The sequence below is a fragment of the Xenopus laevis genome, chromosome 5L, assembly GCF_017654675.1.
Source record: "Xenopus laevis strain J_2021 chromosome 5L, Xenopus_laevis_v10.1, whole genome shotgun sequence".
In the NCBI taxonomy this organism is placed as follows: domain Eukaryota; kingdom Metazoa; phylum Chordata; class Amphibia; order Anura; family Pipidae; genus Xenopus; species Xenopus laevis.
In genome coordinates, this window is record NC_054379.1 from 133,247,536 (window position 1) to 133,269,846 (window position 22,311).

The following is a 22,311-nucleotide window of genomic DNA, read 5'->3' on the forward strand; positions in this document are numbered from 1 at the left end:
GTTACTAATAGCCAATAATAACCCACATTTGGCAAACCCAAGGAACTTATAGTTAAAGGGGTAGTTCACCTTCAAACAAATAGTTGTTTTCAGCTAGATCACCAGAAATAAAGACTTTTTCCAATGACTTTCTATTTTCTATGTGTGACTGTTTTTCTAATATTGAAGTGTAAAGTGTAATTTTTCACCTTTTGAAGCAGCCCTGGGAGGGGGGGGGGTCGCCGACCCTGTAACTGTTCTAAATGGATACATTTAGTTGATACATTTCTTATCTTTGTCCCTGCTGAGCAGAGTTTCTGGGTTTCATTACAGGCAGCTGTTAGAATTGATACAATAGTTGCTAATACTCCAGAGATCCTGCTGAGAAATGTATCAACTCAATGTTGCAAAATTGTTTCAAATACTAAGCCACCCACACCGCATCACACATGTGCATGATCCAAGAGAGCTAAAGTGGCCATTGAGGAGTGATACTGTTAGTAGTATACACCAGGCCGATGTTACAGCAAAGAGGAGCAATAGAAAGGAGAACAAGGAAAACAAGTGTAACAACTGGGGAATCCCCCCAGTGATTTTCACCATATTTGTCCTTTATGGCTAATGTTTAATGTAATAAAAAGTCTAGCTTTTGGCCACATCTAGTACCCACAGCAACCAATCAGATGTGTGTTTTCAAACAGCTAACCAGTAAATGCTACTTGCTAATTGGTTGCTTTAGGACTTAGGTTAATAGACTTTAGACCATTATCACATTACACCTTACGTGAAGCTTGGCTTTAGAGAGTTGAGGCTTTTTTGAATTCAAATCGTTAAACCATGAGCAAGCAATTTAGCAGATCATTTGGAAATGCCAGGAGGGTCCAGGGTAGTGGGGGAGCTTTTAATGTTTTAATGTTATGAGTCCACTCCTTGAGTATTGTGTATGATCACTACATTAGACCAGTTACTAAAGTGCCCAAGCATCAGATCGATCTGCCCCATATTCCAAATATGGTTAAATAACACACTACAACACACTATAAAAATTGGGCTGTAGAATCATGATAGAAGTGAATCTGGTCTTTTTATTGGCAATATTTCCTATATGTCCTGGGCACAAAAGTGTAGTTAATCCACCAAGAAACCTCATTGTCTCTTTTTAGACTAATTTGTGTTACCCAAAAGGTTAAATTATTGATCATTATATTCAGAATCCTTACCCTACTACCTAAGGCAGTGATTCCCAATCAATGGCTTATGAGCAACACGTTGCTCACCACCCAAATGGTGGCCTCAAAGTATTTGCTTATTTCTGAATTCCTGGCTTGGAGGCAAGATTTGGTTGCATATAAAGAGATGTACTGCCAAAGAGAGCCTCTTTCACCCCAGGAACTTTTTTGAATGTGGCTTGTAGATAAAAAAGAAAAGTTGGGGACCCTTGACCTAAACAATACACTGCATTCTTGGATCTTTTATCCAATGCAACATTAGAAGAACAAATATTTAACTTGTTCTTAGACTATGAACTAAAATTAGAATGTCAAAAACATGTATTTGTAACAATTAGCTTTGACATAATGTTTCCATGGATTTCTATGGCTACGTAATTTTGATTCATCTGTAATAATTTCATTGATAACTCATACAGTATATGTCCTGATACGAATCCTTGTAGTAATCTATGAATATAATACACAAAAGCCATGAATAGCTTGTAAATTATATCCTTATAAATGGTGAGTTCTGATGTCATCATTTATAAACGGTGAATTCTGATGTCATCATTTATAAACGGTGAGTTCTGATGTCGTTTCTGTCACATGACTCACTGAAACTTGTGTATTATAATAAACAAAGTACCCACAGTTGCAAAATATGAGGATATTAGAAGTTACTTTGGAGTTCCATGACCTGTATAAAAACATTTTTATATGGCCATGAAACTCCTCGGTTGCTTATAATATCCTTATATTTTACAAGAGGGGATACTTTATTCACTATATAATACACAAAAGCCATGAATATACTGTAAAATATATCCTTATAAACGATGAGTTCTGATGTCATCAGTTAGAAACGGTGAGTTCTGATGTAATTTCTGTCACATGACTCACTTAAATTTGTGTATTATAATAAATAAAGTACCCCCAGTTGCAAAATATGAGGATATTAGAAGTTGCCTTTGGCCTCATGTTTTTATATGGTCACAAAACTCCTCTGTAACATAATATCCTTATAATTTACAAGAGGGGGTACTTTATTCCCTATATATAATGTTTGTTGCATTTTATTGTACCCCTGAGTATACAGTGCTCTACAGTATTGCCTATAATGCAATATACAGTAAATGCAATTGCTCTATTGAGTGATATTGCCATTTTTTTCTACATTTTAGCTTTTTCTTGCATTTTATCTTTAGTATTGGTGTATGGATAGGTAGTATATTTAATAAGCTGCAAGTAGACTTTTATGGAAAAAAACTGCAGTATCTAGCAAACCAGTGTAGTTAGTAAAATTGTGCATGTTTCTATGCATGACTACTAGACTTGCTTGGCTCAGCCAAATGTGTTGAAGGGTAAATGTTTGGTAGATATACACGCTTTAATAAACAGAGCATCCAAAGCTTGTACATAAGGAATTTATGCCAAAAAGAAAGCTCAAAGTTATTTCAAAAGCCTTGGCTTTATAAGTAAATATAAACTGACTCACACATACACATATACATATACATACAGTACATCTGAGTTTTATTTTGATTGGGAATCTTATTAGACAATCCGATGATACTTGGACCTGTTCTTCAAGATAGAGACATCAATATATAACTCCCTTAAGCAGAACCAGCTGGTGGGTCTTTAGCGTATTTGGGAGATCAAAGAAGCTGTTGGAAGATGAAAATAAGAACGGGCTTGACATAGCTGTCAGGCAATTTGGAAAAAACGATTTCACGCCTGCAGCTCCAATCACTGTTATGGTTTTACAGTCAGCTGGCACCGTTTGGACTGCTGCAGCCAGCTGAATCTGCGGTCTCTTGCAATGTTCCCTGAATTGGTTTTCACTGCACAACAAGAAACAAAATTCCCTGTTTGTTGAATTGAACATATTTATTTATTTATGTTCCAGTTTAAAGCCTTAAGATTTAAATGCAGTTCTTGAGACAGGCTGAAAATAGGAATAAACCAAGGTTGAACTGAGGCTAATGTGTTGCATAGAACCCCAACATCCCACACCCCTTGATTAGATTATCAGTTGCGGCAGACTGGCAGTAGATATCCTGCAAATAGCACCAGAGAAAGTCTATTACTGTTAAAGTGATAGTTCACCTTAAAATGAACTTTTAGTATGACATAGACAGCATTGTTTTAATTGATTTGTATTTTTTTGTGGTTTTTGAAATATTTACATTTCTTTTTCTGCAGCTGTCAGGTTTTAAATTCTGCCTGCTTAATCACCCTTACATCCAGGCAGCCATTTGGAAATCAGAAAGGAATGAGAATAGAAGGAAGCCACAAGAAAAATAAACCATAGAAAGGTTTAACAATAAACTTATACTCTCACAGTCCATTTATGTCGAGGTCAGTGATACTAACAACTAGGTTTTCTAAAAGCAGACTGGAAATAAGCAGAATAGGAAGCGTAATAATAAGGTGAACTTTTCCTTTAAAAATTCATATTTGTCCAATCTCTATTATATTATGAGTCCTATAAAAGAGTGTACATTGAGTTTATTTCCTGCAGGATTAGAAATGAAGATTTAGGCACATCTACAGCATGAGGTTTGCCTTCCAAAATGAAGTGAACGGGTTAATATTAATAACAAGATTTCGTGCAGAGTCAGAGTTCATTAACCAGTTCCAGCGAGGCTCCTCGCCTTTTAATCTATTCAATTACCTCAAAAAACAAAATCTATTGTGTTTTGGTTAAACAGAATGGAAATTTGCATTACACTACTTTAATTAAAGCAGTCTATTACACATGTCACTCAGTGTTTCACCACATATTCCCTAAGGGAATGGCAAGCGCATACTGTGGTACTACACAATGAAAATAATTTATATGGGAAACAATACCATAAATCAGTCCAGAGTCTAATTAACCTATATTGCATGAGCCAACGTATTTCTGCCAGTAATTTGTAGCTACATTTGCTTTCACCTTGTCTAAAAAAAGTCCAATTGCTCTTTAATAACTAAAAAATATTTCTCAGAGGGAGACTTGTAAAATTCACAATTCTTCATTTCCTCATCAGGTCCATTTATGAAACAATGTGGGACTCTTTTACCGTTTCATGATTAAATATGCTTTAGCGTTCCTGTTAGTTCTTGCTAAGTTCTTGCAAGCTAGGCCTTCCCTTCCCCTGGCAACAGTTTGCATTCCATAATTATTTTTATGTCCACAGTATTGTTTGTAATATATAATATGACTGGTGTTTTAAAAATATGGACATCACAGTTTTATTCTACAGGTGGGGGCAGGGACTGTCTAGGTCATTTCGTTTTTTTGTTCTAGCCCCCTTAAGAGATCACAACTCTGGTCAGCAACCCCCTTTCCCAATACCAATGCTACAACATCAGCCATTCAGCCAGAGTTCATAGCAATGGCCTCAAAATGTGTTCACCCCAGATCTCACCCTCAATGGCCTTCAGGGTGGGCTTCCAGTTGAATCTAGAAGAACTCCTCAAAACTTAACAGAACTCCAGAGTGAATTCTCATTGCCAGTGCTCTCAGTCCCCCACATGGGCCAGCACCACTGCTCTATAGTATATAGTGTATAGGACCTTAAAATCATGCTGCCATATTTCTGGCAATGTTAGGAATTGTGTCATTATCACTTTTCCAGACCCCTTCTGGCAGAATTTTTTAAATGCTAAATAGACGTCCCCCAACACAACATTAGATCCAGCTTTACCTGCTTTTTCCAGACTCTTGAATGCTCTCCAGATGTGGCAGATCTGTTGGTAACAATGAACCATGAGTGATGCAATCCTTCAGAAGACTGGAGATAAATTTCTAACAATACTGTATTGTACCTCCACCAATCCAATGATCCAGTGCTGCTGGGTAGTGTGCAAAAGTGTGCAAAAAGTGGCTAAACTGGATGAAGGGGTGAGCTAGGGAATGTATTTAATAAAACAGAATATGACCAATAGCGTGGGGCCTTTCTTTGCCTTTTTGACACAATGACTATCATAGAAAAAATATCAATGGTGCCATCACTGATGATAAATCAAATCATAGACTTTCAAACTTGTGTAGTGTTTTCACTTATCTCTACCCTACTCTATTTGCAGAGTAGCTGGATTAATGTAACATGTACCCGTCAAGTGTAACATGTGAGCACATTAGAAAATACATGTCCATGAAAATGCAAATATACTGCTGAAATGTATTGCTTACATAAATTAATTTATAAAGCGATATGAGGATATGCAGTGCTGTACCATTTAGAATACAATAAAATTTACACAGATGGAGGACAACATTATAATAAATAATAAATAAATTGAAAGGAATTTATGACCTGTAGAGCTTACAGTCTAAGTGGGTGAATGACATACAGTACAGGTGAAATATGAGGGCAAAAGTACACAAAGGTTTAGGCATTGGGCCTTAAGTTCCACAACTGGCAGGTTATGTTCTTGTGCTCCAAAAGGTAGGATGTGCGTTTGTTTTTGGAGGGGTTCAGAGAGTGTTCCTTGTGAAGAAATTCAGGGATGGAATCCCAGAGGTAAGGAACAGCAAGATAGAAAGGTTTAAGATGGTAGGTGGCAGTGGGTGTGGGGAGTGAGAAGACAGTGGCTTTGAGAAAAGATGAGGAGATGGCCAGCAACATATGGGGAGACAATTGAGGGAATGTAGTGAGGAGCATAGAAGTGAAGGGCTTTGAATGTAAGCAGAAGGATTTTGTATGCTATCTTTTGCCTAATAGGTAGCCATGATAAAGAATTTACTTGAGGATGAACAAGTTCCCTCTTAGGAGAGAGATATGTTTTGTATTATAAAGCATCAACATATTTTATAGTGCAAACATACACACATTGAACCACAAATAACATAAAAACATGACAGTCCATTTGCAAAAATATGAAATCTACAAGGCCTTTAAACACAGCATTGCCCTTGTGCTCATCAAACGTAGCTTCAGAGTACTGGAAAAAATCACAAGTGTATAACTGTACAATATCACATTATCGGTTATGAACTAGGTAGCATATAATGTTCATGAATCCACAGAAGATTTGCAGAGGGTACATCAAGTCTGAGCGGACTTTGCCTGGCCACTAATGCAGCTCACACAGCTTTTATCTGTCAACAGGGTGGGTGGGGTGGACAGAATCCAGAGAACCCACTGAGACATTTATGGATGGCGATAACTAATCTTAGAGAGGGCCACATGTTGCCTGTATATCATTGCCCTAGTGATGAAAAGGGGTCATTGCTTCTCTGCAGGGCCAAATGCAACCTACGAAGCAGAAGTCAATGTGTGCCTTAAAGACTAAAGAACATGACATCTGTGAATAGCCAGCTGCACCTCAGAGAATGGTTATTGCTATCTTCATGTGATTTTTAACTTATATTGGCATCCAGAAAAATCCTCAAAGCCAGTCATCCTATTTACCAGGCTATCACAGAGACTTGGCACCCAATGCCTCAACCACTGGAAATGGCAGCACTTCTATCCTTCTAATTGTGTTTACATTTAAGACGTTCCATTCACTGTTTTTTTTACTGTTTTTTTATGAAACCCCATTTAAAGAAAATGTCTTCAGCCTTAAAATCTTTAAGCAACTGGTCTAAGAAAATATGGGCACATCTGGTGGAAATGATTTAGCAAATGTTCCAAATTAGTGACTATTGTTCAGTTTGTGGGTTCCTCCCACTGATGATTTTAAGCACTTAAACCGCAGTGCAAATGCAAGGAACAGGTCTCTCAAAAAAGCATGTTGCAGTCAGATGGTAGACATGAGGTAGGCTTGTTGGAGGGGGAAGTTTTGTAGTTAGCAGAATATCATTTGGCCCTTTCAATGCATGGACAACTTCAATTCTCTATGAACAGTGGCCATGCCCCTAAATAATTGAGCTGAACATAGTGATGAGCTTTATATACCCTAGTTTATTTATTTATAAATTATCTATTACCTAACGTACAACACCAACACATTTCCACAGTGCTTTATATAGATTATGCATCATTCACATCAGTCCCTAACTCAGTAGAGCTTGCAATCTAAAGTCCCTATCACATTCACACACATTAAGGTCAGTTTTATCAGGAGCCATTTAAAGGAACAGTTCAGTGTGAAAATAAAAACTGGGTAAATAGATAGGCTGTGCAAAATAAAAAATGTTTCTAATATAGTTAGTTAGCCAAAAATGTAATATATAAAGGCTGTAGTGACTGGATGTCTAATAAAACAGCCAGAATCCAACTTCCTGCTTTTCAGCTCTATAACTCTGAGTTAGTCAGCGACTTGAAGGGGGGCCACATGGGACATTTCTGTTCAGTGAGTTTGTAATTGATCCTCAGCATTCAGCTCAGATTCAAAAGCAACAGATATGACCCATGTGGCCCCCCTCAAGTCTCTGATTGGTTACTGCCTAGTAGCCAGGGTAACCAGTCAGTGTAAACCAAGAGAGCTGAAAAGCAGGAAGTAGTGTCCTGACTGACTTGTTATACATCAAATCACTCCAGCCTTTATACATTACATGTTTGGCTAACTAACTATATTAGAAACATGTTTTATTTTGCACAGACTATCTATTTACCCAGTTTTTATTTTTACACTGAAAAATTCCTTTAAAGGAATTGTTCAGTATAAAAATAAAAACTGGGTAAATAGATAGGCTGTGCTAAATAAAAAAAAATTCTAATATAGTTAGTTAGTAATAATATAGTTAGTTAGCTAAAAATGTACTATATAAAGGTTAGAGTGACTGGATGTCTAACAGAACAGCTCTCTTGGTTTCCACAGATTGGTTATCAGGCAATTATCAATCAGTGACTTGAGGGGGGGCAAATAGGTCTTAACTGTTTGCTTTTGCATCTGAGCTGAAAGGTGAGTATCAATTGCAAACTCACTGAACAGTTATGTCCCATGTGGCCCCCCTCACAGTCAAAGAGCTCCAAAAAGGGAAGTAGTGTTCTGTTCTGTTATATAAGACATCCGCTCACTCCAGCCTTTATACATGACATTTTTGACTAACTAACTATATTAGAAACATTTTTTTTTTATTTTGCACAGCCTATCTATTTACCATCTATTAACTGTTCCTTTAAACTGTCTGTACATTTCATTGTTGGTGGAAAACAGAGTACCTGTAAGACCCCTAAACAGACATGGGAAAATATTGAAATCTCTTACAGCAAGTGCCCAAGCTGAAATCAAACTCCGGACTCCAGAGCTGACCAATAGAATTATATCGGTCTGGTTAAGTAAACTTCAGGCCTCATTTACAACGCACAATGCAGTACTGATGTGTGCGCCAGCCTGAAACCCACGCTTAAACTCAAGCAGGTTCGGCTTGAGCTCTTTATTCTGCTCACCCAGCTCACGACCTTTCTGTGCCGGCTTCAGGAACAACCGTCAACCGTCTTCTACTAGTGTCTGTTTATAGGTGCGGCCTATAAATGGAAATACCAGGTGGATTTGGGTCAGGTGCAGATTGGAAGCAGGCAGGAAAGATCCAAGTATTCTGTATTCCATTTCGAAGCTCACTAATACATTATCAGACAGTGCTTTATTGCTGAGGGGTGGGCAGGGGGAGGCACATATGCATCTACCATCCTACCCCCATCCCACCCAGTAACTTGCATGTCATTCAGAGGTGCAAGGTACAGGGTTGTAGGCGGTGCAGCCTTCCAGGGGCCCTATCCTTAGAGTCTACCTTGGGGCAGGTGTTAGGACAGGACTGACCTGTTGTCTGTGAAGGTCCTCATACATCCAGGTCATGGTATATCTATAATAATAAGTCAAATCAACTGGACTTGCTGTATTTTCCTTTTCCTTGATGATGCTTCTATCTCAATTCAGAATTGAAAAAGGATGACTAGGGAAACGTCTTTAAGGAAAAAAAAAATACAGCAAGTCCAGTTGATTTGACTTATTATTATAGACTGAGCTGTTGTATTTTTCACCCGGAGCTCAGTGCAGAGAACATCGACTCTGGGGGTGCAAATACTCTGTAAGTGAGCACCCTTGTACTTGTAAATGACTCCTCATATGCTACTTTGATTGACTACATGAAGACAATTTATAACTTGGTAAAACAAGAAACTATTAGATCTACATAAGCCTGATCTATGGTTTTTGTCTTGCCCCTTTTTTTTAAAAAAATTCCAGAATTTTGTTTTAGGGCTTCATTTAATTGAGGCTCAGTAGGCGTTACTTTTTAACACTGGGCAAATTTACCCATGGCAACCAATCAAATTGTTACATTGATTGTTCTATCAGCAGCTGCCTATAAAAAAAAGCCAAGCACTGATTGGTTGCTATGCGTTACTGCCCAGGGGCAAATTTGCTCAGTGTTGATGAATGAGCCCCACTATAGTATTTGTTAATGGTCTATCTTGGCAGAATAACACATTTACACAAGTACACCCTAATTTGACCTCTTTCCTTTAATTTGATTACTCAGACAAAGTGCAATATTTATACATTTGTGTTCTCATTCTGAAGACTTTCACTTCCTCCAGTCATTTTGTTTTACTGTTTATTTTTTAATCTATTTAAATAATTAGGGAACATGTAAAGGGTAACTATTGGAAAATAATTAGTAGAGGAAAGGTCACTAACTGGTCTACCTATGGATTAAACACAAAACTGCTGTTTAATCAAATACCAGCACAGACTCAAGCATGATTGATTATAGACATACTGAGAGGGGAAGAGACCTTTCATCTAAATCACTGCATCATCATCTTAAAATGTCAGTACTAGATAAACGACAGCAATGAATAACAGCTTTTATAGTTTGTCTGCGCTGCTGTCGTGGGGGAACTCAAGTTAACGAGTGGATTAATTCAGACACTAACATCGCTATAGGTAACATAAGTAGTAATGGCAGATAAGGATCTCTTGTCACACTGGGCCTGGACAATTTCATGTTAATATAACAATGTACAACTTACATTTAAGCAGCTGTTTACTACTGTTTACATTTTACATGTACCCATACATGGGAACTTTCAAAGTCAACAAGTTTGAGAATACTTATCCCCGGTAATGTCCTGTAACCGAGGAATCTAAGGAATCAATTGCCAAAGTAACTAAACCATAGAAATTCTGTTATATATTTGTCTTATTTACTGTTCCTATTTATCTTATATTTATCATTTGATTTCATGTCGGAGATTTAATGACATTTTTAAGGATATAAAGGGTTTAACTAATCTGCTATTTGCTTAGTAATTTCGCTACAGGCCTGAGGTACTGGTGCCATTCTGTCTGCTCAATCTAATACACCTTTCAACATGGAATCTCCATCCCATGCTGTGAGAATTTCCTATCTATGCATTGTCCATAGCTTAAGGGTTTAGCCACACAGGCAGATTCGGGAGGCAGGCGACAAATCTCCTCTTCTTTGCGGGGACTAATCTCCCCAATCTGCCTTCCCCTGCCTTCTGCCGGCTAAAATGTAAATCGTCTGGGGGCAGGCACACAGAACACTTCGTTTTCCGAAGTCAGCCGTAATTGCCTCACGAGGAAACTGCGGGCGACTTTGGAACACGAAGCGCTCCGTGTGCCTGCCCCCAGGCGATTTACAATTTAGCCGGCAGAACCCAGGGGAAGGCAGATCTGGGAGATTACGCGCCGAAGAAAAAGATTGTCGCCCCGAATCTGCCCGTGTGGCCAGACTCTAAAGCATATGGTCCAGAAAGGGTATTACAGGTATGGGATCCATTATCCGGAAACTGATAATCCAGAAAGGTTCAAATTACTGGTAGGCCGTCTCCCATAGATTCCATTTTATCCAAATAACCCACATTTTTAAAAATGATTTCCTTTTTCTCTGTAATAATAATACAGTAGCTTGTATACAGTAGCAGACTATGATATAATTAATCCTTATTGGAAGCAAAACCAGCCTATTGGGTTTATTTAATGTTGACATGATTTTCTAGTAGACTTAAGATACTGTATGAAGATTCAAATTATGGAAAGATTCATTATTCGGAAAATTCCAGGTCTCGATCATTCTGGATCACATGTCCCATGCCTGTACCTGCTTTCAAAATCTCCCTATCGTTCCTGCACAAAAAAATGGATTTGGGAAGATTGTATAGAACCTGGAGAATTCTCTGGCAATGAGATGAAATAGCACCCTATTTTTAGGGTATGTAGAAGGGTAATGGATAAGGTGATTTTAATATTGGGTAGCTGACTAACCATACTTTTTCTAACTTCTCTTTCTTCAGTAATTTATTTAATTGCACTAGCTCCTTACTGTTGTAACACTGTAAGTCTGTGGGGTAAGGGGCATTAGGAAGGCCACCTCAGAATAGTTTGGGGCTCAAAATTGTCCCTGTGCACAATCATTAATCTTGCCGAAAATTCTCTGTACAGGTATAGATCCATTATCTGGAAACCTGTTATACAAAAAGCTATGAATTACAGAAAGGCTGACTCCCATAGATTCCGTTTTCTCCAAATAATCCAAATTCTTACAATTTCCTTTTTCTCTGAATTAATAAAACAGTACTTTGTAATATGTTATCCAAACTAAGATATAATTAATTCTTATTCAATGCAAAACAATCCTATTGGGTTTCTATAATGTTTACATGATCTAGTAGCCTTAAGGTAGGAAGATCCAAATTATGGAAAGATCCATTAACCCGGAAAACCCGCAGGTCCCGAGCATTCTGGATAACAGGTCCCATACCTGTACCTACTTTCAAAATCCCCCTGTAGTTCCTACACAAAAGAATGGATTTGGGAACATTGTATAGAAGCTGGAGAATTCTCTTATGTGGTGAGAAAAAGAATCAGCATACAGTAGTTAAATCATTTTTGAATAAATTACACCCACTCACAACAAACATAAATGATATTAATAATATTAATATTCTTCTTACTAAATAAAATCATTGTTTTTTGAGTAAAGGTCTCTTTTCTCTTTATTTCCATTGACCTGTATAACAGCCACCTGGAACCCTCTCATGTACTCAGACCTTGTTTACTGCAAAGTCATTTATGAAATTTGTTATAAAATCCATGTTTCTTTTAAGGAAACTGTAGTACATGCGTATGCCCATTTTGTAATTAAGGTAAAGTAAATACGTTTCAGATCACATATATGGACCTATTTATAAAGCTGTGTATAATGATTTACATCCAGAGAAATGGTGTAAAAAGTGGTGTAAAATAAATGGTCTATTTATAAAACTGTGTATTTCTCTTTATGTGTGATTTCTACATTGCGATCCCAGAAATGATCCATTACAAGGGACAAGTGAAAGGCATTTTTCAAGTGGTTGCTACTTTTTATGTTGGTCACTTAGGGGCAGATTTATTAAAGGTCGAGGTGAATTTTAGAATGAAAAAAATTCAAATTTTGAGCTATTTTTTGTGTGCTTCGACTAGGGAATAGTCCAAATTCTATTCAAATTTGAAAGAAATGAAAAAATTTGAATATAGAAATTTAAAACCATTTAAAACCTGCCAATGGGGGACTTCATAGAACCTATTTGGAGTCAATTGGTGGACTTTGAAAAATCAAAGTTTTTTTTGGAAAAACTTTGAATCAAATTCAATTGAATGCGGTATTCCTTCTTGCACCAAATGCATTTGGAGCCAATGGGTTTTATTCCTCTCCACATTTCAAATGGGTGGAGTCAGTGAGTGTCTTCTCTCTTGTTTTTTCTTGCGTCAAATTAATTGGAGTCAAAGGGCTTTTTTTATTGTATTTCTTCCCACATGAAAAAATTCAGTTAAAAAAAAATACATGGCAATATATAATATATATAAACTCTCATCTCTTACACGTCCCGTCGGCTAACCCATTACCTAGGGGCCAATTCACCAAGCTCAAGTGAAGGATTCGAAGTAAACAAACTTTGAATTTCGAAGTGTTTTTTGGGCTACTTCGACCATCGAATGGGCTACTTCGACCTTCGACTACGACTTCGACTTCGAATAGAAGGATTCGAACTAAAAATCGTTCGACTATTCGACCATTCGATAGTCGAAGTACTGTCTCTTTAAGAAAAAACTTCCACCCCCTAGTTCGCCACCTAAAAGCTACCGAACCCAATGTTAGCCTATGGAGAAGGTCCCCATAGGCTTGGCTAAGTTTTTTTGGTTGAAGGATAATCCTTCGATCGTTGGATTAAAATCCTTCGAATCGTTCGATCGATGGATTATTCCTTCGATCGTTCGATCGAACTTTTTGCGCAAAATCCTTCGACTTCGATATTCGAAGTCGAAGGATTTTCATTCCCCAGTCGAATATCGAGGGTTAATTAACCCTCGATATTCAACCCTTGATGCATCGGCCCCCTAATGTACTACTCAATTTGCTGACTCTTATTTATTAAGGTTATTTATTAAGAATTGAGTTGTGTTTTCTGGTCAAAAATCTAATTTTTGGGTTTAAAGAAAAACTCAAATTATTTTGAGATTTATTATACCCCACACCTGGAAATAGCTTGAATCCACAAAAACATCATCTAAATTTTTTCTTAAATTAGAAACCATTCGAGTTGTGAGTTCATTCGAGGTACCAAAAACTTCGATAAATTCAATAAAATTCAACCTTTGATAAATAACCCTCTTAATTTTTCCCACTCCATACCCACTATTTCTTTAGATTATAAGCTCTGATGAGCAGGGATGTCTGGACCTTCTGTATCAGTTAGTATTTGTATGTTTGATACGCACACCGTACATTTTGACTATACTGAAAAAAAGAAAACTATTGAATTTACAAAAATATCCTTTTAATAGATCAGCTCCATAGATGAGACAAGTTCTTTTTATAAAACTGCTGACAAAAATGTCATATTTACCCATTATTTTATACTGTAGCAGGATGCTGCTAACCCTGAGTATGGTTATGTTTGAAAGGGAGCAATGGAAGCCCTAACAATCAATTAGATGTATCTTTCGCCATTCTCCCATTTTGCTTGATGATATTAATTTGAAATAATGAATACATTTCACTATGTGACGTTTTCCTTTGTGGTTCTTCTTGGATGTATCACAAAACAAACACGCCTTTAATAAGCTAATATGTGCTGAAATGAGCAGCCATTGAGAACTTAGATCTTTTTGAAGTAGTTAAACAAATTGAATCCAGGATAAGGAGAAATGGCCATAAAACTGATGGATGCCTCCAATTTGTGACTGTTTAGTCTGAGCAGCTTACAGATTCCAGAGAGTGAGAGACTCCCTCTGCAATAAGGCCTGCAGGGAATTAATATTCCAAATTTGGATTTTTTTAAAAAATTTGAACTATATGGAAGCCATGGTTTTGTGCTGAAAAGGAGAAAATTAAGTATCTCATTTTAACAGGAGGGAAGCTGTTGAGGTTCAGGTTTGCTAAAACACAGACATAAAAGTTAATGTTTCACACAAGTTTTGACTTTGACACCTGGAGCTGACAAATTGTCAGAGTTGCTTATTTGTAACTTAAACACTCATGAATCTATTGTTTGACAACCATCACCCCAAGCTCATAAATGTCGTAAAGAGTTAATATTGAGAAACTATTTAAAACATTGACTTACTATTATTTTTAAAAGGTGTCTGATGGCCAAAAGGATCCAGAGATCTTTTCTTTTGGAAAAAGTATCCTGACACTCAAGTTTTCCCTTGAAACTGCTCCCACTTGACTACTGAGTTCCAAACTGTCTCCAGAAGCATTGTCAGCACAAGAACTATTCAAAGGGAGGGAGGGTCATACCAAATGAAACCTGGAGTAGGGTAGTGATCACTGCCATTGGGCCCTGGAGTAGTGGAAAAGCATCAGACGGAGTGATAAAGAACATTTCACCATCTGTCATTTCACCATCTGGGCTTGGCAGTTGCCAGGAGAACACTACCTGACTGAATGCATAATACCAACAGTAATGTTTGGCTTTAGCAGGTCTGAGACTGATTTTCATGATTTGGCCTAAGGCTCCTGATTTCATTGAATGCAAACTTTAAGGCTACAGCATACAATTACATTCTTGGCAATTCCTTGCTTCCTACTTTGTAGCGACAGTTTAAGGAAGAGCTTGGCCTGTGCAGAGACATGACCTCAACCCAAGTGATCACTAGTGGTACGAACTGGAAGGCCGACTGCAATCCAGACCTAATCCCCACCAGCATTGCTCAACCTTACTAATGGTCTTGTGGCTGAATGGCAGCAAATTTCACCAACATCTAGTGGAAAGTCGCCCCAGAAGAGCAGAGCCTGTTATAGAAGCAAAGGTTAGACCATCTGTATATTTATTGATTCCTAAACTGTGAGGCTGCTCACTTAGGAAGGTGTGGAGAAGCGACTGTGGAGTGGGAGCTAAAGGGCATATAGGGTGAGGTACCTGCAGTAGATGGCACAATCTCATAGGGCTGGTTCAAGCGTAAAGTGATTGCATAGGTTTCTCTATTGCAGTCCCTTTCAGTTTCCTAATTGATGGTTTAAATCCTTACCCTTTATAGGCCATTTAAAGTTATTAACTCTGGGCCCCTTCAGCCCTTAAGGTTATGGACTGAGATAATATCACATGCAGCAAAAACATTTTTTTGTGTAACATAACCTAATTTGGCATTTTCAGGAATGTAGAGAACCTCTCTAAATATGATACTTATCCAAAGTGGGCAAGCTGATATATCAGAAATGTCTTTAGTAATAAAAAGGGCGGGTAAGGCATATTGACCATCTCTGACCATGGAGGAAGATTAAACCTTTATTGAACCTTTTATAAGTTAAAGGGGTTGTTCACCTTCCAAACACTTTTTTTAATTCAGTTATTTTTAGATTGTTCCCCGGAAATAAAGACTTTTTTCAATTACTATCCATTATTTACTGTATTATTTACTGTTTTTCCAAAATCTAAGTGTAAAGTTGAATGTTCCTGTCCTGTCTCTGTCTGGCAGCTCAATCATTCTAATGCAAACTGTGAACTGTTACAATTTTGTAACATTTAGTTGATATATTTTTCAGCAGCATCTCTGGAATATTAGCAACTATTGTATCAATTCTAACTGCCTGTAATGAAACCCAGGGATTCTGCTCAGCAGGGACAAAGATAAGAAATGTATCAACTAAATCAATTTAGAACAGTTTACATGGTCAGCGACCCCGCCTCCCAGGGCTGCTTCAGAAGGTTAAAAATTACACTTTACACTTCAATATCCGAAAAATGGTCACACATAGAAAATAGAAAGTCATTGGAAAAGGTTGTTATTTCTGATGATCTATCTGAAAACAACTAGTTAGCTTTGATTGTTTTGGTTTCCCCTAAGGAAATCAATATCCCATTCAGAGCATGTGCTGGTATGCAATTCAGCTGTATTAGTTATAAGGGATATTAACTTCCTTTATCAAATTACAATTTTGTTTTTGCCCAGGCTTTAAAGTTTATGGTGGGGTATTCTCACCTTCTGCATTTTTCTGCTTAATATCAGTCAAAATGCCCAATATTATTCCATGCCACCTCCAACTGTGTTCAATGGAATTCAGGTGAAAGAACCAGCACTACTGCTTTTCATGCAAATATGCTAAAGAGTGTTTTCATTTCTGAATTGGATATAAAGTGCAACTGGTGGTGCTATCAGCACATAAGCTTTTTGGCCCTCAATCATGTCTCCAGGTTATGCACATCATGCAAGAAGTTGGACAGCACTAAGATACAGTATCTCCAAACAGCAGTGTAGTAAATGTAAATGATTCTTGGTAATTGATACTACTTAGTATTACGGAACTGTAACACCAATAATAAACGCACGGCTAGAACGCTGCCATACAGCATTCAGAACTGCTGATGTTTGCTAGAAAGGCAAATACAAATGGTGATATAATTACTAGAAAATTGATTTCTTGATGCAAGCAAAAAAAAAGTGTCAATAACATTCTCCAAACGAAAAGAAGACATTTTTGCCAATACTTCAATATGGCACATTGTATTCAGGCACATGCAAACAAATGCAAGCCGTATTCCTTTAAGGGAGTTTTCTTTAGAAAAAGAAAGACTCATTTTCACTCTTTCCTTAACCAAAATCTATGCAGTTTATGGACACTTTAAAGGGGTGGTTCACCTTTAAGTTAACTTTTAGTATGTCAAACGTCTATAAGCAACTATTCAATTGTTTTACAGTTTTTGAATTATTTGCCTTATTCTTCTGACTTTTTCTGAGGTCACTGATTCCACCTAAAAACAAATGTACTGCAAGGTTATACATTTATTGTTATTGCTACGTGTTATTGCTCATGTTTCTATTCACAACCTCTCCTATTAATATTCCAGTCTTTCATTCAAATCAATGCATTTATTAACGCCAACATATTGCGTAGCACTGTAAAGTAAATGTGATTATACTAAATCACATGAATTATATACATAGAACATATGGAGTTACATACATCACAATCAATACCGGTACAAAAGGTGAGGAAGGCCCTATGCAGAAAGAGCTTACACTCTAAAGGGAAGGGAGTAATACACAAGGTGTGGGAGTGGCCAAGATTGAATTAAGTGGGTGAGAAATGTGGTACTGTATGTGGTGTTGCGTTTGGTAGTTAAGCAGAGTGAGGGTAGGCTTCTCGAAAGAAGTGCGTTTAAAGAGATTTCTTGAAAGCAGAAAGGTTGGGAGAAAGTCGGACAGACCATGGGAGAGAGATCCAGAGGAGGGGTGCAGCCCTTGCAAAGTCTTGAATGCGAGCATGTGAGGAGGTAATGAGAGAAGAGTTGAGTAGCAGGTCAGTAGAGGAGCGTAGTAAGCAGTTGGGTGAGTATATAGAGCTGAGTTCAGAGATGTAGGGTGGGGAGTTATGAAGTGCTTTGAATGTCAGGGTCATTAAGAAAAAGGTAGCAGAAGCCAGTGCAGGGATTGACAGAATGGCGAGGCAGAGGAGGAGCAGTTGCTGAGGTGTATGAGCCTCGCAGCAGTGTTCATTATGAACTGGAGAGGTGACAGTCTCTGGAGGGGAAGGCCAATTAAAAGAGAGTTACAGAAGTCTAGACGTGATATGACAAGTTTGCAAACTGAAGAAGCTATATAGCTCAAAAACCACAAATAAATTAAAATGAATTGTCTCCGAATATCACGCTCTACATCATACTAAAAGTTAAGTCAAAGGTCGACATCCCCTTTAACCGACTTGATTAAAGTGGCCCATCTGCTCCAGGTGTAATGATAGGAATATATGACATTTTCCCTCAGTAGAGTTTTGTGATGAAATTTACAGTTTTGCCTGTGGTTAAATATTTTGTGAAACCACCCTTGAATTTTCCCATGTGGTCTACGGGATCTGTTGCATAGAAAAAGAAAAATCTAACATCATCATCTGCTGTTTACCTTCCACGTCAACCAATGGGATAAAGGCCCTCCCAAGCCTTCCCCCTTCTATCTCTGTGTTGAAAGAAATTAGCAGCCTTTTTTTAGGAGCCTTTTTTTTCCTATTGTAGGATAATGGAAAGTAGGTACGTCAATGTACAGTATATGCTATTGCTGAGCTAAAAACACCTAGTAGTTTCATCTTCACATTGACTCCAATGCATTCAAGCAAAATGTTGTGGTTTCACAAACTCATACGTAGTAAAGCACCACAAATTAGCTCATCACTGATAACAGCCAAGTTGGTCAAGACTGGACAAGATAACAAGTGTCAACGTATACCAAGCCTACTCTGAGCATGTTGGTTAAGAAGATGGTGACGATAACTAGAATGTTCAGGAGACACCTTTTACCAAGTCACACACTATGATGTGTCAAAAATAGAATTTAATACACAGTAAACAATTAAATAAGTGTGGTTCGGTTGAACATTAATATGGCACGGAATACTGCTTTGTGATGCCTTTTCATCTATTTTTATGGGCTCTGTCATTCTAAGAAGTCAGAATTCTTTATCAATTATATATCTGTCTCCTAAGTTTTTTATGAACTTTACAGAAGTTCTGTCTGTATTATGCTTCAGTTGGCTGTGTACCTTAAGTGGTCAGGAACAGGTACAGCTCTATATACTGCATTAAATGTCCCCTAAGATAAGCCTGAGCAGAATGTCTCATTTTGTTGTGGCTGCCTAATAGAAAACAGCAGGCGCGCATCCATGCATTAGACATTCAGTTGGATTATGATCGATCTTTTTGCAGGCCCGATTCTCGATCGTAGCCACTTATGTTTCAAAGTGAATTCTGAGCGGCTGGATAAACCTATTTAATTCTAAATAGTTTGATGCAACTCATTCACAAAAATATTTCATGACCCAGGCATCTCCCAACATTCACAGAATGCTGAATGCAAAAATACTAAAATCATAATATAATGCATTATAAAGATAATAATAAGGATTGTTTGTAAATGCAATACTTTTTTAAGCTTTATAATAAAGAAGTGTTTTACACTATTGGGCGCTCCACACATCTATATTTTTTAGTGAGTTTTTCATAGAACAGAGATCCTGATATGCTAATACCCAAGTGGAGGTTATGTGAGTACCCATCTAAATAAGCTTAATGCATTTCAGTTGCGGTCTAATTGATCCAAGATGTTTTACCCAGTCTCCTGGGACAACCAGGAATCATTTTTGTGCACCTGTTTTTTTCAATCCTCACACATAAATGGTATATATATACACTACAGTATATACTTTTGTTGCTCTCTTGCAGCTAAGAGCATTGGGATTTTCTATTATTGGTCAATATCTCAACTATTAGACTGCTCCAGAGCCATTGTTTTTAAGCGCCCACCAGAACTTAGACAGCAAAAATTTTCCTTAAATCTGTCCACACAAATAAGGGTTAAACCATCGCCCATGATAAACCACTATATCAGAACAGATCTTCCTGCCAGACTGACAAGGACTCACCCCAGCTGCAACAAGCACTAGCCTTTCACCATAGCAATAATTTACTGTCCATCAATGCCAATGCTAGTTTAAAATCAAAGGCCACCTCTTCACCTTTGCTCCGACGCCAACCAACCTAAAGCGGCAGTTACTCCATTGAGGGTTGCTTTCCATTGGGTCAAGTCCAGGCAGAAGGTGGGTCACATCAGAGTAGGTGGTGACAACACTGGCAGAATGAGTGACATTGAGAGGCAGGGTCATGATGTCAGGGGGGCGGAGTTGTGATGTGTTGATCAGCGATTGGTTGATTGCTGTGTCAGTCTGGGGGAGTCCTGTCAAGATCTCCTTATTTGGAAAACTAGGCAGAAAGTTTTGACTGAGACAATTCTTCCAAAAAACGGCCTGTCTGAGTCAAAACAGGTGGAAACACTAGCTACCTTTTCCAAGCCTTAAGCTGGCCATAGACGCAAAGATCCGATCGTTCGAATTCTCGAATGATCGGACTTCCCCATCTCCCGACCTGCCACTCAGGCCCGGATTTGTGGAAAGGCCACCTAGGCCCAGGCCTAGGCCGGCAGTATTTTAGGGGGGCGGCATGCTGCCCAACCACACCCACATTGGTCCAAAAACACTGGAATGTGCTGGATTTTTAAACTCATTTTTAACCTTCCCATGCACCAATCCCCATTGATGAAAATTTGCATGAATAAAGGGAAGGCGACAGGGGCGACGAACGGCAGTGGGCCTAGGGGCGCCCATTATGTAAATCCGGCCCTGCTGCCACTAACCTTTCATATCAAATAAAGTAGTAAAAGAACAGATCAGCCAATGTTCTGCCCCTGACAGTAATCATATGAAAGTTATGTCCGACAAAAGCTAGTGACAGTCTCCCACTGAAAATCGTCTGCTCGGCAATACATGCAGAGATATTATCGGCAGCCGACAGAAATCTTTTAACCTGTCTGATTGACCAAACGACCGATCTCCATGGGACGAAAAATGATGGTGACTCTCCACACACGGTCCCAAAATCGTATGAATCGAGGATTCATACGATCGGATCTTTGCGTCCATGGCAAGCTTAACTATATCCCCAACCAGTTGGTTCTAATTAGTTCATGGAGGCCACAGACTGAAGATAAAAAAGGGAGAAGTTGGGTGGGGGGTAAATATGTATTTGTTGTTCTGGCTACTACACTAAATTCCATATAGTAGAATTTTAGTTACACCAAGGAATGTTGTACAAACACTGACCTGAGGAATTGGTTCAGGATTCACAAGCCACAAGACTTTAGATCAAATGATGCAGTGGTGGAATTTTATTAGGTCTGGGACTGAGCTACTAAAAGCTGCACCTATGTGCCCTTATTTGCATATTGTGTGCTAGCCACAAAGAACATCCACGTAAAATAGTCCAGTACCCTGCTGGCTAGATCAAAACATGCAAATTAAGATTCAGATTTGGTTACTTATTCAACCAAATCCTTTGTGGAGGTTGCCACTTCTGTACAGTGTTGCTAAGATTGACATAGTTGTGTATTTTTCTTTGCTGACTACACAGCCTTATTGTTCAAAGGGGGAAAATTCTCACAAGTGTGTAAATACAAACACAATGAAGCTCATTAAGGCCCCATAAGCAAACATTCGGCATTGTTACTCGCCTTTTCAGCGCTGTATTGAAGTGGCCCAGTGACAGTAGAGTACACATTCTTGGGATGTATTCCATTTAGACTCTGCTATGGGGCTTTTGCATTCAAGGCTAATAAAGAATCAGCAACTGGAGACATGTGTTTTAGATTTTATGAAAGATGTGCTAATTTCCTTTGAGATTTTCCAATAAAGATTGACAGGCAGCAAATAGACAGGGCGTATTTAAATCCCGCTACGGGAACATAATACGATTAGCTTTATAGAGTGTATGGAGGCATTGACGGCAGCAAATTGCAAATTGCCATTAACCTTATTGATTGCATGACCCGAAAATTGAAAAGGAAAAAGGAGCCCAGTCCCGGACACTTTTGCTATGTCCTAAAAGTATTGAATGTGTGTTTTTCATTAAAGCTGATAACCTTTTTGATGTTTTTTTTATTGGCAAACCAAGCAAATTTTCTTAGAATATCACTTTCTACATCATATTAAAAGTTAATTTAAAGGTGAACAGCCCTACAACGGTAGCAGTGGACAATGTGCAAAATTAGGCACAATATGCTGTTTTTTTTAACTTTTGCAGCATAATTTGCTCTCCTGGAATTCCATGGGGTTGCATGACTTGCTGTTGTGTTTTTTAAATAATAAATAACCACCAGGGTCGGACTGGGGGGCTTCGGGCCCACCGGG

General features: G+C 38.2%; 1 long non-coding RNA gene across 1 annotated transcript in view; it reads right to left on the reverse strand.

Annotated features, from left to right (window-relative positions):
- LOC121393817 overlaps positions 1-20,113 on the reverse strand; it is a 78,936-nt gene extending 58,823 nt beyond the window's left edge. Inside the window, exons 1-2 of the long non-coding RNA XR_005961384.1 lie at positions 20,089-20,113; positions 4,889-4,931 (exon numbers count right to left, since the gene is read on the reverse strand). This is a non-coding gene — a long non-coding RNA (uncharacterized LOC121393817). The remainder of the gene's footprint in view (positions 1-4,888; positions 4,932-20,088) is intronic.
- Between the last annotated feature and the right edge of the window lie 2,198 nt (positions 20,114-22,311).